The following is a 15,268-nucleotide window of genomic DNA, read 5'->3' on the forward strand; positions in this document are numbered from 1 at the left end:
TCGAAGAGAGGTCTTCGAAGGGGACAGTCACGGTACGCACACAGTTGGCAATTTTATTAAATTAGGTTCAAGTTATCTATAACTGGATGTTAACAAATATTCCAAGTTGCCATATAACCGCGGGCATGGCTTTCCGAAAGATTAAACCCTACAGGGGTGCTCCAACTAGTCCATCACAAACGGTCATGGGCCGCAAAGTAATCCTCTATCACGTATCTCGTGATCTCGTCGGATTCCTACGAGGAAAACCTCAACTCTGGGGAGAACCAAAGCTTCACCGGGATTCCTATACGAAAGATATATCGCTAAGGTAAGACAAGACTAGCAGGACCTCCCGTCGTGTCGAGGACCCCGATAAGATCCGTGTATCTCAGTCTCAGGACACGAAGGATGAGCGATGGTTACCACGCTGTTCGGGATATTATATGTTGTGTGACCCGCCCTAGTTGGGCCGGGTCATCAAGCGGGCGACTCATCCTTTGGCGATTCAAGCTTTGGACCAATAAGCCCAGGAGCTGGATGGCGGTTCAAGATCCTCGTGGTGAATCAATCATCGGGAATTTCTCCAGTCTTGGAAAGCACGGCGACTTAGAGATAGAAAGAATCATGACTTGCGTGATGGCAAGGACTCTTGTAAACCCTAAGGGCTCGACCTGTATATAAAGACGAGTCCCAGGAAAGGAGAGGGGAGGTTAGAAATCATCGAGATCTAGGTCAGGCGAGTTACGCCCTCCTTGTAATCGAAACATCATCAATACAACACAAAGCGGGACGTAGGCTTTTACCCCCTCACGAGGGGCCGAACCTGGGTAAATTTGAGTCCCGCTCCCGTTCAACCCCATTGAGTCGCCACCAAGGTGCGATGGCTCCAACACTAAGTCCTTTCACGAGGACATCTACCGTGACAAAACCACGACAGTTGGCGCCCATCGTGGGGCCTACGCACGATGGAGTTGAGTTCTCAAAGGGAGCCCTACCAGGGTCAGGGAGCTACGCGGCTAGGCTCATGACCCGGAGCCGCCGCAGAAAATACTACATCAACAACTCGCTGTGGGGGCCCGAGGCCGATTCAATAGAATCCGGCTACAGAGTCCCCTTCGGCAAGATCAACATCTTCGTCGTCATGGTTGGATCACCCGTGCCTGAGCCGGACATCTCCACCGACATTGTCGAGCCGGCCAGGTATGTCCGTCCTGTCGCGACGCCAAACCTAACGCGCCCGGTCTTCGTTGGCTTCACGCAGGGATCTGATGAACCAGAGCGATCCGCGACTCAGGAGACCACGCCGGTCAACACTGATGACGAGTCATCCATGGGCGACCCAGCTTCAATTCAGTCTCTGCACGAGGGACGCATCGGAGATCTGTCGCTGGCAATGGATCCTGAAGTCCTTGACCGGACCCACCGTCAGATCGCCGTGTATATGGAGGGGGCGACACAGTCCCAGCAAAATCCCGCAGGCAACAACGAGGCTGGCGAACCATCCAAGGGCCCAACCGCGGTCCCGGTGGACCTGACGACGGAGATAGAGAGGATCATGGCGACCCCAGTAACGGCGGAAAACCAAGGAACGTTAAACGCCGAGTTGGCAAAGCTGCAAGACGAGTTGGCAAAGGCCCAGCGAGATGCAGAGGCAGATGCCGCCAAAATCGTGATTCGGCAAGCTCAGATCACTGCCGAGACGGCCCGCTTGAACACCGAGAACTAGCGACTTGAAAGGCATCAACGTGCGTCCGACGTTGTCCATTAGAGGAGGCACCAGGGGCGTTTACCCCCTGATCTGAACCCTACCTGCCTTTTTGACACTCCGCGCACCCCCAGGGCCGGAACCGTTCTGGGAGGAGGGCCGGCTCAGCCACCAAACCCGCCGCTTCAACCAGCAGATAACCACGTTCCCCATTTCCAGACGCCTCAGGGCCACTTTTCCAACCCCGTGGACAACGTGCTTGCCGCAACTCGCCACCTAAAATCCCTTCCGATTTATGGCAACACCCCGGAAGAGATAGAAGCAAGAAACGCCATTCAGATGTTGAAAACGGCGGTGGTCCAGAATGCGCAATTCTCACACAGCCTTGATCGGCTGCATTCCAGCCCCCAGGGGAGTCGCACCAGAAGCCGGCCTGAGGACCAACCCGCCATAACCAGCGGACCGTGACACCTACCTCAGGGTAACCCGCCTGACCATCGGGACCCGCCTCGCCACGATCACCAGGACATCCAGACCCGCCCAACGCTACTTAGCGGAGGCGACAGACAAGTAGGGGTGCCATGCTTGGCCCCTGCCCTGCGCAACGAGCGGATGCCGAAAGACTTTAAAGGACCGAGGAAGGTGCCCAACTACACACCGGACCTTGAGCCGGCATCATGGGTAGAGAGTTACAAACTTGCAATGGACATGCTTGACGTAAGTGAAGCAGTCTGTGCAAGATACTTCACAATGAAGCTCGAAGGAAAGGCGTGCACTTGGTTGAAAAACCTGCCACCCAATTCCATCCAGACTTGGGCTGAACTGAAGGAACGATTGATCAAAAACTTCTGGGGAACTTGCAAATGCCCGATGACGATCGTCGACTTACAGCACAGTGTTCAGCGCCCCGATGAGTCGGCCCACCATTGGACGCGGCGGGTTGCGGAAATCATCCACTCATCAGATGGCATCACGGCGGCTCAAGCCGTGCTAATCCTGGAGCAAAACTGCCACTATGAGCCCTTCGTACAGAAGCTGGGGCGACTCAAGCGCAAGGTCCAGGATATGGGCGAATTGATGGACACCCTCACTCGGTACGCCGAAGCAGACGATACCAAAGATCCAGGACAGGACGGCAGCAAGGCCAACTCGCCGAGGAAAGGCGAGTCATCCACGAATCACTCCCGTTTTCAGAGACGCGCCCACCATAATCATGGTGGAAACGACAAGAGAAGGCAACGGGAAGGGTCCACAGACTTCGTCGCCAACACCAATGCTAACAACGGCAATCAGTGCCAGAAGAAGAGGGGGTACAGTGGCAAGAAGCCGCGCAACTACAATGAGATACTTAAGGGCCCCTGCCCACACCATGCCATGGCGGACGGGCTGGCGACTCACTATTGGGAAGACTGTTACGTAATGTAGGAATTTGGGGCGGAGGCCATCAAGAAGGGCCAAACTGGTGACCAGGGACAACGGCAGGAACAACTCGGTGCGCCTAATCAACGTCATAACCTGTTCGGTGGATTTCCCAAACCAGGGGCCCAGGGCGGCCCGCAACCAAGCAGTGGCCAGTACACTGTGCATAACCAACAGCGGTATAACCTGCCCGGAGTGTTTCAACAGCCACCCCCGCAGGGGGCTCCGCAGGGGCAAGATGATAATGGCGGATTCCACAGCAATCCCAAATAGTTAAGCAGCGGACAATACCATGTTTTTATCACCAGCGCCTGTAAGCGAGACAAGAAGGTGAAGCACCAGACGTATAGCGTGTCCGAGCCGGCGCTCCCCAGGTATCTCCACTGGTCTGAGCAAACTATCTCGTGGAGTAGGGAGAATCACCCGCCCAGAATCGACAATCCCGGCGACTTGGCATTGGTCGTGGCCCCCCAAGTCGGGGGATGTACCCTTTCAAAGGTTCTTATGGATGGTGGCAGCAGCATCAACATATTATATTTTGACACCTTTCGAAGGATGAACCTCTCAGAGAAAGACCTGATGACGTCTACCACGGTATTCCATGGTATCGTCCCAGGTAAGTCGGCATATCCAATTGGGTGGGTCAAACTTAATGTGGCTTTTGGTACAACATCCAATCACAGGAGCGAGTCGCTTATATTCGAGGTGGTCAAGCTAAAGAGCCCTTATCATGCGTTGTTTGGGCGGCCGGCTTACGCTCGGTTCATGGCTCGCCCCTGTTATGTCTACCTTAAACTCAAGATGTCTGGCCCTAAGGGACCCATCACGGTTGACGGTGACAGGAGGATAGCAAAGGAGTGTGAAGAAGGGGATGCGGCTTATGCGGAAATCGCATGTGCTGTAGAAGAGCTCAAGTACCACCAAGCCAATGTTGACCCGGCAGACATGTCACCTCTCAAGAAGCCAACAACTGATGCCGAACCACCCCTCAAATTTAAGCCGACCGATGACACTAAGATGGTGGACTTCACTCCTGGCGATTCATCCCAGCAGTTCACCATTGGGGCGGGTCTGGATCCCAAATAGGAAAGCGCGCTCATCGAATTCATCCGTGAGAATCGGTACATCTTCGCATGGAAACCTTCTGACATGCCTGGTGTACCGAGAGAATTCGCTGAGCACCATCTTAATGTTGACCCTAAAGCAAAGTCGATTCAGCAATATCTTCGCAGGTTCAATGAGGAGCGACGCAAGGCGATCGGAGAGGAAGTCGCCCATCTTTTGGCCGTCGGATTCATCGTGGAGGTTTTCCACCCCAAGTGGTTGGCTAACCCGGCCCTGGTGCTAAAAAAGAACAACACTTTTCACATGTGCATCGACTACACCGACCTCAACAGATCTTGCCCAAAGGATCGTTTCGCCCTTCCCCGCATTGATCAAATCATTGATTCGGTGGAGGGCTGCGAGCGTTTGTGTTTCTTGGACGCCTACTCCGGATATCACCAAATCAAGATGGTTCTGGAAGATCAGGAAAACACAGCTTTCATAACCCCGTTTGGGGCTTTTTGCTATGTATCCATGCCGTTCGGGCTCAAGAGCGCTGGAGCGACTTACCAGCGCTATATCCAAAACTGCCTCCGCGGCCAAATCGGACGCAACATTCACGCTTACGTCGATGACATCATAGTTAAAACTCGCAAGAAGGCTTGGAGGATCTCAAGGAAACTTTTGACAATCTGCGGGTGTATCAGATGAAGCTTAATCCCACCAAATGTGTCTTTGGCGTTCCCGTAGGAAAGCTGTTGGGTTTCTTGGTGTCTGAAGGCGGCATTGAAGCCAACCCGGACAAAATCGAGGCAATAACTTCGCTCGGGAAACCAGCAAATATTAATGAAGTTCAATGCATGGCGGGTCGTATCGCGGCCTTGAATCGCTTCATAAGCTGCCTGGGGGAGAAAGCTATTCCCCTCTATCAGTTGCTCAAAAAAGCCGATCGCTTTGTTTGGACTGACGAAGCCAACGAAGCCTTTGAAGCTCTGAAGCAGCAGCTGGTCAACCCGCCGGTTCTGGCCGCCCCGACTGAAAAGGAGCCTATGCTTTTATACAACGCAGCGAATTCCAAAGCGGTGAGCGTGGCGGTGGCTGTTGAACGGAAGGAAGAAGGAAAGGAACACCCGGTGCAACGTTCGGTGTATTTTATCAGCGAGGTGCTAACCCTCTCCAAACAACGTTACCCGCACTAGCAGAAGTTGGTTTATGGGGTCTTTATGGCGAGTTGGAAGCTCAAACACTATTTCCAAGAACATCCTATCACGATGGTTAGCTCCGCCCCTCTTGGGGACATCATCCAAAACCGAGAAGCAACGAGGCGAATCGCCAAATGGGCGATTGAGCTTGGGCCGCACCACGTGCGGTATACACCTCGCACGGCCATAAAGTCCCAGGCATTGGTCGACTTCATCAATGATTGGATCGAGTTGCAGATTCCGGAAGACAGGCCCGACCTCACATACTGGACTATTTATTTTGATGGGTCTAGGCAATTGGAAGGCTCGGGGGCTGGTGTGGTGTTGATTTCACCCCAGGGAGACAAGTTCTGTTCTCCGACTCATGTTCCCATGTACCAATAACGCTGCGGAATATGAAGCTTTGCTTCATGGTTTGCGACTCGCCAAGGAGATGAACCTCACGCGCGTCAGATGTCTTGGCGATTCTGATCTGGTGGCTCAACAAGTTTCAGGTACATGGGACTCCCGAGACCCCTTGATGGCGGCTTACAGAAGGGCCGTGTCTGATGTGGCGGGTCATTTCCATGGCTACCAAGTTGATCATATCGACCGGCGACTTAACGAAGCAGCTGATGCCCTCTCACGTCTTGGCTCGCAACGTAAGCTGGTTCCTCCTAATGTTTTTCTGGATATTTTGCATAATCCTTCCGTGAGGTTGCCCTTAGAAGAGGAGTTGGCGATACCAGATCCTGAGTCCCGGTTTGTGGCGGCTCTCCGTCTTATGTCGGATTGGGTTCTTCCTTATTTGGCATACCTTACATGAGGTGAGTTACCTTCGGATGAGGTGTTGGCTCGCCAAATCGTTCGCCGGAGTAAATCCATGGTCATCATCAACGGCGAATTATATAAGCGAAGTACTTGTGGGGTATTCCAACGATGCGTTTCTTCCGATGAAGGATGCGTAATTATGAACGACATCCATGCCGGAGATTGTGGGCATCATGCCGGGTCATGTTCCCTGGTCTCAAAGGTGTTCCACATGGATTCTTTTGGTTGACGGCTCATGCGGATACAGAAGAGATAGTTCGTCGATGTGATGGTTGTCAACGTTACGGACGACAGGCTCATGTGCCGGCTCAAGAACTAAGGATGATCCCTATCACTTGGCCTTTCGCGGTCTGGGGGTTAGATATGGTTGGCCTATTTAAGATGTCATCCAATAAAAAAACTCATCTACTGGTGGCGGTTGATAAATTCACCAAGTGGGTCGAAGCAGAACCTGTTGGCACCTGTGATGCAGAAACATCCGTCAAATTCTTGAAAAAGTTGATCTTCCGGTTTGGATATCCACACAGCATTATCACTGACAATGGTACCAATCTATCACAAGGAGCGATGCAAGAGTTTTGCCACCGTGAGCACATCCGGCTTGATGTATCTGCGGTCGCTCATCCACAATCTAATGGGCAGGCGAAACGGGCGAATCAGGAAGTACTACGAGGAATCAAGCCCCGGCTTATGGTTCCCCTGGAGCGCACCCAAGGGTGTTGGGTTGAGGAGTTGCCTTCAATATTATGGAGCATCCGAACCACCCCAAACCGTTCTACGGGTTTTACTCCCTTTTTCCTGGTGTACGGAGCGGAAGCCGTTCTTCCAGTGACATTAGGCATGACTCGCCCACAGCTGCTGCTTATGTGGAACAGGACAACGAGTTGGCACGTCAGGATTCTTTGGATGCGTTGGAGGAAGCACGCGATTTGGCTCCTCCCGATCGGCTATCTACCAGCAGGACTTGCGGCGTTATCACAGCCGCTGGGTCAAGAGCCGAGATTTTCAGGAGGGCGACTTAGTGCTCCGTTTGATCCAAGATCGCACTGGCATGCATAAGTTGTCACCATCATGGGAAGTATTGTTCGTCGTCACCAAAAACCTTCGCAACGGGTCATACTATTTGGTGGATCTTCGGCCTGATCGGCCAACCACGGAGGCTGAGTCAACTCGCCCCTGGAACATAGCCCACCTGCGGCCTTACTACACTTGAGCTTTTGGCTCTATTTTATCTTTTCTCTCTCATCTTTGAAGATTGTAAGTCTTTCATTTATATAAAGCAATAAAGTTGATACCCAAGAAATTCTGGGTCTTTCCTGCCACTTCATCTTCTTGAAAGCATGGATCTTTATTGCTCTTCGATAAAGTCGCCCAAGCATGGACGCTATTAATACCAAAGAGCATAAGTCGCCATGCTGCACTAATTACAACACTGGGTATCGATAAGCTAAAGAGGATCAAGTCGCTACAAGCGCACGATTCAAACATGGGCGCCTTATATGATTTTGAGGATCAAGCCGGCTTACTTGGGGGCTATCAGCTCCCGAGTCGTTTTGTGGTAAGAGCATATACGCTTCTACAATCCTATGACCGGCCTTTCCCCTAATCATTGGTCACTTGGGGGCTTCCTCTCACTGAGATCAGCCTAACTACCCATTTGGCTAGCGAAAAATTACCGCATTACAAATGGTTATACTGGACTGTGTGTTGGCCGAATCGCCATATGGACCCATGAACTCTTGGCGAGTCAATCCGCTCTATGGACCCTGAACTCACCTTGGTTAAAACATGCATGGTACCGGCTAGCGCCCACATGGAAAATAGAGAAACCATTGGCTCATTGAACCTGCTTCACTGAAGCTTGACTCGCGCCTGATCAGCCGGTCTAAATACTTGAGCTTTTTTACACAAAAAAGTTTCCCTCGGGTAGCACTTGAGTTTATCTAACTCGTCCTATCCTGTCGCGACTTGAACGAGCCGACGAAATTCTTACTCTCACCTTCCTGGCACTGCCACGAGGTTTCACAAATGTTTATGACTCGCCGGATCTTTTTGAACCAGGCTCTTCTGCATATAATTCGCCAGAACACCTTGAGTCGGTTATTATTTATCATCCATTACTCATTGAGATGGTTTGATGTATGTTTTTAGCCCAACAAATTGATGATCAAAATCTCTACTGACATGGTGGGTCAAGCATCATAAGGCGCCCCAAGGGCGACACAAGGTTTTAAAAGATCGCAGAAGGGGATTGTTTTCTACAATAACCTATTACATGGCTCGGATGGCCAATTCAGTAAAGATCTATTCTGCTGGTACCTCCGGGTCAGCTTGCCCTGAGCTCTGGCCAACTTCAAGTTGTAAGTCGCCCAACACCCAATTGCACTTGGATAGAGCGGCAAATTCGTCTTCATCATTCAAGAATGCCGAGAGGTCCGCCTCCAAATCAAAAGGGTTTTTGGGCTGACGAGGAGTCAAGCTGGTTGTCACAAAGGTTGGCGGGTTTACTTTCTTGTTCTTTTCGTCATAAGCAGCTTGGTACTTTGACAAATCCAAGCTTGCTGCCAGCTCAGTCGCCGCCGAGCGTGATTCTTTGACAACACGCTGATAATCGTCTTGAGTAAATTCTGACTCGTCGTCCTTGAGCTATGGGAAGCCTGCTGCTACTTCTTTGGGTTTCAGTTCTGGAGCATATGCTAAACACCGACTCAGCATAGTCAGCACACCTTTCCGGGCGGCTGATCGGGTTAGCTCACCTATCTGAGGCGGAAGGGTAGATAAGCAGCCAAGCATCTTTTTGATTGATGTTATGGTCTCCTTGGCACACATCACTGCCTTCACGGTCAGCACGCTTCCAGTATACAGCTGCTCCGTCAATGTGTAAATCGCCTTTAACCTCAAGATATAGTCGTCCTGAAGGTTGGCGGCTCTTGGACCTGTATAAGGGACAATAACGATCAGTACTTTTTCACACTAAGTTTTTATTTTACAAAGTACAAGATCAAGGATTCCTTCTTACCAAAGATAGCCTGTGCCATGTTGGAGATATGCTGCTTTAAGCTGTCCAGCTCTTGTTGCATGGCTTCCAATTTTGTTTCAGCTTTCTCCGCTCGCTTTAGCGCGGCGGCCTGATCAGCTTGAGCCTTCTTGTTGGTGGCCTTCAGCTTTTCCATCTCAGCTAAGATCACCTGGTATTTTTCTTCCGCTTTATCCCGCGCGTCTTGCTGGTCGGCTAAACTTTTCTTTAAGTTGCCCAATGTTGACTCAGCTTGGGCGAGAGATTCCTGTCAAACATATTATCAAGGGACAAGTCTCAGAATTATTGCAAGCAATACCCCTGACACTTGGGGGCTAATGTATAATTTCTTAGACAAAATTATACCACATCAAGACCCGGCTCATCTTTCAAAAGATGACCAGGCCCTTGGGGGTTACAGGTCGAAAGTTTTTCTAACATCAAGACCCGACTCATCTTTCAAAAGATGACCCGGCCCTTGGAGGTTACAGGTCGAAAGTTTTTCTAACATCAAGACCCAACTCATATTTCAAAAGATGACCCGGCCCTTGGGGGTTACAGGTCGAAAGTTTTTCTAACATCAAGACCCGGCTCATCTTTCAAAAGATGACCCGGCCCTTGGGGGTTACAGGTCGAAAGTTTTTCTAACATCAAGACCCGGCTCATCTTTCAAAAGATGACCCGACCCTTGGGGGTTACAGGTCGAAAGTTTTTTTAACATCAAGACCCGGTTCATCTTTCAAAAGATGACCCGGCCCTTGGGGGTTAGAGGTCAAAAGCTTTTCTACACCAAGAACCGGTTCATCTTTCAAAAGATGACCCGACCCTTGGGGGCTAATGAGGAGGGTATGCATTAAAACGTACCTCATGTTTATTCTTCATCATGTGGAGCAGATTCTTCTCCATTTCATAACTTGTCTCCAGGCGACTCGCGAAGCCAGAGCAGAGCTCTTTAAACTCAAGATTTTCATACTGAGAAAGTTTTGCCTTGGAGATTTCATGTCCAGTGGAAGGATGGGACGATGATGATACATGCTTCGATAAGACTGCTGAAGCCGGCTTAAAAAGCCAGTAACAGTAATGATTACAGCGTCAGGATCTTCAGCCCTCTTCAACGGACTTGGCGGGTTGGGCGTTTCCATGCCTTCCTTGGGAGAACTTGGAAGGTCAGCTTGGTCATCAGGTTTATCCTTTGTCGGGTTAGCATGAGCCGGCGTTGGGTTTTCTTTAGGCTCTGGAGCCGGAGTGGAAGTTGATCCGCCAGTTTTTCTCTTCTTCGCTTGCGGTCTAAAAGAAAAGAGGGTTATGCTTAAAAGCAAGCGTTGTCATCATCAGGTCAAACGTAAGTATTATAAGGACTTACCCTTGAACGTGAATCATTGGCGAAAGGGCCGACATCACTGAGTCGCCCGACGAAGGGGGAGAATTCTGCAAAAGTAATATCTCAAAGTATGAGCAAGTTACAAGTATGATCCAAAAGAAAACAAAGGGGACATTGCTAAAGGATACCTCATTCTGCCGTTTCTTGGTAGGAGTTTTCGCTGGTAACCCGGACACCAAATCTCCTGAGTGGCTCCGAGTCTTCCGATAGGAAGCGTGTTGCGCCTTCTTCAAGAGGAAATTAGGATCCATACAAGCATTCGGGTGAGACATGGGAACTTTCCCACAAACCTGCTTGGTCGACTTAGGCGGAGGAGAAGATGAGTCGGAAGAAATAGAAATTACCTCTACGGTGTCATCTTGGCTTTCGTTACCATCATTCTATACATAAGAGATGCAGAGATATAAGCACAAATTAAAGCAATGGATGTCAAAACAAAGAAGATAGAATTTTACCTCTGAAGACGCATCGCCGACTTGGGATTCGTCCACATCGGACGGTTCGGTGATGACGACTTTGTTCTTTCCCTTGGTTTTCTTCTTTGGAGGCGGTCTGGCTTGCTTCAGGGCCATCTTTTTCGGCCTCTTTGACCAGAATCGGTCACCTTTCTGAAGTGGAATTTTTAGTATGCAAGTCAGAATCTGAATAAATCGGAAAGAATGAACCAAGGGCGGGTTAAATTATTTACCTTGGGTGCCAGGTTAATCTTGCAGAACGGCTTAAGCCCTATCTGGCTGCACTTGGCCAAAGGCTCACCGGTTAACTTCTTGATGATGGACACAATGTCTTCTTCTATAAGTGTTGTGCGAAAGTAACATTGGGGGTGATCCAAAGTCCCGTCAAACTCGCACATCAAGCCGTCTCGACGACTCAAGGGAAGGATGCGCCATTCCACCCAGCAACGGATCAAGTCAACTCCAGTAAGACCGTTGTTTGTTAAGGATCGTAAATCGGATAGCACTAGAATGAAATCTGACTCGTCCTCTTCGCTGAGCTTGTCTGGAAGTTTGAAGTTTGTGGGCAGACGCTCTTTCCTATAGCCAAGGAGTTTGTTCTCACCCGGAGGGGAAGTTTCCTGGCAATAAAACCAAGACTCGCCCCAGCCTTTGGGATGGCTAGGCATGGCGAGTGACGGGAATGAGCTGTCCCTGCGGCGTTGAACGTTGACCCCTCCAAGTTCTAAACTAGGGTCGTTGGCAAATTCAGTCTGGCGATTCAAATGGAAGAAATACCAAAACAAAGGGACCGATGGTTCCATCCACAAGTAGGCTTCACAAAATACTTGGAACTCGCATATGTTGCTGATCGAGTTGGGGCCCAGGTCTTGGAGGCGGACGTTCATGAAGGCCATAGCATCTCTAAGGAATTTTGATCCTGGCGGCTTAAAACCCCGTTCGAGGTGCTCAGCAAAAACAACTATCTCCCCTTCCTTTGGGTTGGGAATTTGCTCGCCTAATCCGGATTGCCATCTGATAACTTCTTTCGGGTCAAGATTCCTCGTTTTCACGCAGTCGTTGAGGAAGGCGTCGTCAACTTTGGTTGGGAGCCAATCGTCCTTGAATACGGCGCCCATAGCTACAGAGGAAAGGGTCACAGGTAAATTAAGTCGCCGAACACCTGTTGAGCGGCTAAGAGGATCTATTAACCCGCCGAATGCTTATTGAGTGGCTAAGAGGATCTATTAACCCGCCAAATATTCGTTGAGTGGCTAAGGGAATTTGTTAACTCGCCAATAAAGGACCAGATCTGAGCATAGAGGCGACTTAAGAATTTCCTATTGTTTAGGGAAGACATCTCAGAGCATCGGGATCTATAAACTGGTTTCTACACGACAGGCAGCAGAGTATAGATCTACGAACAAGTTAAAATGAATGGAAAAAGGCCTGGATAAAGTGAAAGAGTCTATGGCTAGGGTAAAAACATCGAAGGAGATTTGACTGAAGCCTTCTTTAGATCCTCAAACAGGAGCTAATTGATTGAGGATATGGTCGATGTTGTCATGCCTATTACCATTATTGTGAACCAATCGACGTCTATGGGGGCGTTCGAGGTGTTCTAAGGAACCGACAGACCATGAACATCGAGGAGCTAAGATCTGCTTCTAATGGCGAAGGACTGACCTGATGATGGCGTCCGGAGGCGACTGAGGGAGATCCGCGGCGAAGTATTGCGCTCTTGGTCGGCCTGGAGATGCGTCGGACGCGGTGGCCGCAGACGGAGTTCCTCGGGCGGCGATGGAGTTCTTGGCGCAGCCGCGAGGAAGAAGAGGTCGACGAAATGGGTAGGTGGAGATGTTCCCTGCCCCCTTCCCCGAGCCTATTTATTGGGTCGGGCGCTGGAATCAAGGCACCTCGCGTGGGAACTGAAAACAGGATACAGATTCTCTATAATAGCGCCAAGATTTTTGGGATATCTGTGCCGAAAGATCCGTTGGGGATTGCGTCATCATTTCTTCCGAGATTAAAGGGATAAGATGGTGTCATCAAGAAACGGTTCGGCGACTTGGATATTTCCACAAAGGTGTTGGAAATATGCCCTAGAGGCAATAATTAATTAGTTATTCTTATATTTCTTTGTTCATGATAATCGTTTATTATCCATGCTATAATTGTATTGATTGGAAACACAATACTTGTGTGGATACATAGACAAACCACTGTCCCTAGTAAGCCTCTAGTTGACTAGCTCGTTGATCAAAGATGGTCAAGGTTTCCTGACCATAGGCAAGTGTTGTTACTTGATAACGGGATCACATCATTAGGAGAATCATGTGATGGACAAGACCCAAACTATGAACGTAGCATATTGACCGTGTCGTTTTATTGCTATAGTTTTCTGCGTGTCAAGTATTTGTTCCTATGACCATGAGATCATATAACTCACTGGCACCGGAGGAATACCTTGTGTGTATCAAACGTCACAACATAACTAGGTGACTATAAAGATGCTCTACAGGTATCTCCGAAGGTGCCCGTTGAGTTACTATGGATCAAGACTGGGATTTGTCACTCCGTGTGACGGAGAGGTATCTTGGGGCCCACTCGGTAATACAACATCACACACAAGCCTTACAAGCAATGTGACTTAGTGTAAGTCACGGGATCTTGTATCACGGAACGAGTAAAGAGACTTGCCGGTAAACGAGATTGAAATAGGTATGCGGATACTGGCGATCGAATCTCGGGCAAGTAACATACCGAAGGACAAAGGGAATGACATACGGGATTATATGAATCCTTGACATTGAGGTTCAACCGATAAGATCTTCGGAGAATATGTAGGATCCAATATGGGCATCCAGGTCCCGCTATTGGATATTGACCGAGGAGTCTCTCGGGTCATGTCTACATAGTTCTCGAACCCGCAGGGTCTGCACACTTAAGGTTCGATGATGTTTTTGGTATAGTTGAGTTATAGGTGTTGCTAACCAAAAGTTGTTCGGAGTCCCGGATGAGATCCAGGACGTCACGAGGAGCTCCGGAGGTAAAGATTGATATATAGGAAGTCCTGCTTTGGTCACCGAAAAAGTTTCGGGCTTATCGGTAATGTATCGGGAGTGCCGGGAGGGGTGCCGGGGACCATCGGGAGGGGTGTCATGCCCCAAGGGGTCTCATGGGCTATGGGAAGAGATAAACCAGCCCCTAGTGGGCTGGAATAAGTTCCCACTAAGGCCCATAAGGTTTGAGAAGGAAAAAACACAAGGTGGAAAGAGTTTCCAAGTGGGAAGGCGGAATCCTACTCCATGTAGGATTGGAGTAGGACTCCTCCACCTCCAATTTCGGCCAAACCTTGAGTTTCCAAGTGGGAAGGCTGAATCCTACTCCATAAGAAGGCTGCCTCCTCCCCTCCCTCCCTCCCTCCTATATATACTAGAGGTATTGGGGGTTTTGAGACACAACTTTGCCACGGCAGCCCGACCACATACCTCCACGGTTTTACCTCTAGATCGTATTTCTACGGAGCTCGGGCGGAGCCCTGCTGAGATAGATCACCACCAACCTCCGGAGCGCCGTCACGCTGCCGGAGAACTCATCTACCTCTCCGTCCATCTTGCTAGATCAAGAAGGCTGAGATCATCATCGAGTTGTACATGTGCTGAACGCGGAGGTGTCGTCCGTTCGGCACTAGGTCGTAATGGATCGTGGGACAGATCGCGGGACGGTTCGTGGGACGGTTCGTGGGGCGGATCGAGGGACGTGAGGACTTTCCACTACATCAACCGCGTTTCTTAACGCTTTTGTTGTGCGATCTATAAGGGTATGTAGATCGGAAATCTCCTCTCGTAGATGAACATCACCATGATAGGTATTGCATGTGCATAGGAAATTTTTTGTTTCCCAAGCGACGTTCCCGAACAGTGGCATCATGAGCTAGGTTCATGCATAGATGTTATCTCGACTAGAACACAAAAAAATTTGTGGCGGTGATGTGCAATTTGCTGCCCTCCTTAGTCTTTTCTTGATTCCGCGGTATTGTTGGATCGAAGCGGCTCAAACCGACATTACTTGTACGCTTACGAGAGACTGGTTTCATCGCTATGAGCAACCCTGTTGCTCAAAGATGACTGGCGAGTGTCGGTTTCTCCAACTTTAGTTGAATCGGATTTGACCGAGGAGGTCCTTGGAGAGAGGTTAAATAGCAATTCATACATCTCCGTTGTGGTGTTTGCGTAAGTAAGATGCGATCCTACTAGATACCCATGGCAACCA

The sequence above is a fragment of the Hordeum vulgare genome, chromosome 7H, assembly GCF_904849725.1.
Source record: "Hordeum vulgare subsp. vulgare chromosome 7H, MorexV3_pseudomolecules_assembly, whole genome shotgun sequence".
NCBI classification, from domain to species: domain Eukaryota; kingdom Viridiplantae; phylum Streptophyta; class Magnoliopsida; order Poales; family Poaceae; genus Hordeum; species Hordeum vulgare.